Below are 3,679 nucleotides of genomic sequence, written 5' to 3' on the forward strand. Positions count from 1 at the left end.
TTCAGAGATAGGAAAATAATAGAGATTTGTATGATTTAATCTAGAAAATTGATATTTGAATTTAAATTGTACTTTACAAAATATAATTAACTTGTTCATTTTATAATGTAAATTAGAAATAATTGATTTAACTTAGCAATATGTTGATAAATAATGTTCCTAAATATTTTTAATAAAGTATATTTGATTTTAAAATAACTCTACCCTTCAATTTTATCAAAATATCTATTTATATCTATCAATATTACTTTATAAAATCCCTAATTTCTAATCCTAATTCCCAAATTGAATCAGAAACCCTAATTCCCAAATCTGAGAAACCCTAACCCTAACTCCCTCACTACACACAGCCGCACCCCACCCCCTTCAAACTTTCCTTCAGCATAGTATTCAGTAGCAAAATAGAGAGCAGAGAGAGAGGGCTCGAGGGAAGAGCTGCTGCCGCGCCGCCATGACCGCCGGACTGCCGCACGCAAGGATCCCACGCCACCATCGCCAGCGTCGCCCAGCCTTGCCCGCGCCGTTCCGTTGCCGTTGCGCTGCACCCTATCTGCGTTGCTGTCGCTGATTGGTGGAAGGTAGGAGCAGAGTGCGCACAGAGGAAGAGAAGTCATTCACCACTGCCAAACCTCCGTCGCCAGTGATTCGCCGCCGCTGAAGCTCGTCACTGCTGCCGTGCCACCGCCGTGGAGAGAGAGCCAGACACCGCGAGGAAGAAGCCCGCAACCAGCCTTGTCGCCGTCAGTGTTGTGGGTTGCCGTCGCCATCCACGCGAGCTGCCACCGCATCAGCGTTACTGAGCTGCAGCGCCACCGTTGTTGCACCCTGCTGTTGCCGCGTCTCACCAAGCCGTCGCTGGAGGAGGAAGTTGCTCTGCCACCCTTCGAGCTTGCTGTTGCAGTTGCCTATACCGCTGCCGTAGCTTCTTTGTTCTGTTAGTACCTTCTAATTGTTGTAAGACATTCGTGTTCTAAATCGTCACTTGATGTTTTTATTTATTCCACTGCCATTTTATTAGCCTTGCTCTTGTTCCAATTTGATTTTGCCCTGAACTTCCAGAATTGAACTTCCAGAATTGAACTTCCAGAATTGTTACTCTTATCCGATTTGAATTCATGGTTTTCGCTTGCTGCCGTGGCCACCTCACGTTGCTGCTGGCTCTGTTTGAAAATGGCTGCTACTTCTAGAATCTCAGATCGGAGAGGAAAGGAGGCGTTTAACCTTGTCATTGTTGCTGCCATGGAAATAGGTGCTGGAAACTGCTAATGGAGCAGCTGCGTTTAGTGAATTTCGTGAGTTTCGACTTTGAGGTAGGGAATTTAACGTTTTTAATTTAGAATGCCTACAAAGTTATTGGATAAGTGCAAATGGTTAATAATAGTTAAGAATTTCTTAATTGACAAGCTTGAAATGTGCTTGAGAATGGTTAGCTATTGTGATTTTTCTGAGTTATGATTCGAATTAAATGTGGTTGTGAATGGTGATTAAACTGGTAATATTGATTTGATTTGAGGCTGTAACTATTACCGATTTTATAATTGTTTGGAATTATTGAGAATCCTGTTATTTGATTATGTTGAGCTGGTTGCTATAAGCTGTTTTGCTTTATGGTTGCAAACTGACTGAAATTCTGATCTTTGACGGATTTATATTGAATTGAATGATGTGCTGGTTATTTGATATAGTGTAACGGTAGTGGATTTGTTGGAAATTCTGATCTTATGTGATATTGCTGAATTGGTTGAAAATCTGGTTGTGAATTGTATTTTGAATTACTGATTTTCTTGTGATGAGTTGGCTGAGATTTTGATCTTGAATGAATTACTTTAGATTGTTTGATATTGAATTAGAAATTTAATATATTGGGATGGCTGTAAAATGGATTTGTGACAGGTTGGAATTGGTTGAACTGTGGCTGCGATTAGTGGTTTATTTAAGTTTACTTATTAAATTGAGATATGAAGAGTTAATCATTAAGTGAAATGTATTTGACAAGAGTTAGTTGTGGTGATTATTCTTAGTTATGATTGGAGTTGGATGCGAATGTGAATTGAGTTTGGGTTATGGCTGTGATATTGACTGGTTTCGTTGTCGTGAGTAATTAATTGATGAGATTTGCTTTAGGTTGAAGCTGTAATTGATATTGGTGTTTTCTGATTTTGATGGGATTATTGAAAAGTTCTGATTCCATGTGAATATACTGAATTAGTTGAGTTGTGTGGCTGTATTTTGGTTATGGAGAGTAAGTGTTTGTTGTTGTTTTTAGTTATTTGATGTATCGGAATGGCTGTGAAATTGACTTGTGACTGGTTGGAACTGGTTTTGGTAGTTGTTAATGTTGGTTCATGATTAATTAGAATTAAGTTTGAGAACTGTTAACAGATTGAAGCTTGATTATTAAATTTATCTTATGAAATCTGAATTTAAAGATAAGAACAGTAACTCTAAAAGTATAAGGATAACTTGTAATAATTGGGAATTATATGGAGCAGAATTTTTGGGTGAACATATTATAAGAGAACTGGAATTATGTAAATAATACATACTCTGTGTTTTGGTATCAATATTGCTGAGATTTTGGTTAAGTTAGGTGATAATATGTTTTGGGAATTCGGAAAGTGAAAAACTGTTAGTCCTTTGGTTAAAATAATTGATGAATTGATACAATGGAAGTTATTAACGGATTATATGGAAATTAGGTATGAATTGATAAGAAATGAATTGAATTCATGGATTATGTGGGAATCACAGAGTATAATCGAATTACTATTTATTATGAGTTGTGAATTTCTGTTTGATTGAGAATATTCTGTATGATAGTTATTGAGAAAAAGACTGATGAATTGTTGAGAAAGGTTTGATGAGATGTGAAGGAAGAGGGAACCCGTAAGGGTGGTTAAGTCCGAGTTTTAGGGGAGGTGCTGCCAAAATTTTATAAAAATCTAAGGTTTCATTTGAAAAGTTATTTTAGAAGCTTTGAATTTAGAAAATTATATTACCTGAGATTTATTTAGTAAAGAAAAGAATTATTCTATTTTAATTTCGACTTACCAAAGAAAGGTTTATGTTTAAAAATTAAATTATTTAAGAAAGAAACTATATTTCAAGATTGATTCAATATAGAAAGAGTTATGTTTTGGGCTTGAAATAAAGGATTACCTTTTTAGAAATTTGGTGAAATAATAATATTTGAATTTGAATAGTAAGAGAGATGATTTTTGAATCTTTGTGAAGTTAGTGAACTTGAGAAAGAGTTCTATTCGATTATTTCCAAAGAGAGGTTATGTTTTGAAAAGTTTTTAATGAATTTAAAATAAATGATTTTCTTGAGTCTTTTGATAGAGGACTAAACTGAAAAATAGTTTTAAAGTTGGCTTGACTCAAGGTTGCTAAAGCAGAGATTATGAACTGAATTGATGATTGAGATTTTTGCGAACGAATGCTTGAGAAAGTTAAGAAAGGTTTAAGAAAATATGTTAAGGATTCAAAGGGAAAAGAGAATGGGGAAATGATATATGGATTGTTGAGTTTTAGAAAGGAAAATGAAAAGTGATAAAATACGGGAAAACCCCACGAAATGTTAGTTGTTTAACTACGGGGAAAACCCATGAATTGATAATTGGTACAATTCGGGAAGTACCCACGAACTGAATGATCATTGATCTCGGGGAAACCTATA

At 35.6% G+C, this 3,679-nt stretch overlaps 1 long non-coding RNA gene across 1 annotated transcript in view; it reads left to right on the forward strand.

The window, feature by feature from the left end:
* LOC107643708 overlaps positions 293–3,679 on the forward strand; it is a 16,848-nt gene continuing 13,461 nt past the window's right edge. The window contains exons 1-2 of the long non-coding RNA XR_001621021.2: positions 293–954; positions 1,060–1,310. This is a non-coding gene — a long non-coding RNA (uncharacterized LOC107643708). The remainder of the gene's footprint in view (positions 955–1,059; positions 1,311–3,679) is intronic.

The sequence above is a fragment of the Arachis ipaensis genome, chromosome B05, assembly GCF_000816755.2.
Source record: "Arachis ipaensis cultivar K30076 chromosome B05, Araip1.1, whole genome shotgun sequence".
NCBI classification, from domain to species: Eukaryota; Viridiplantae; Streptophyta; class Magnoliopsida; order Fabales; family Fabaceae; genus Arachis; species Arachis ipaensis.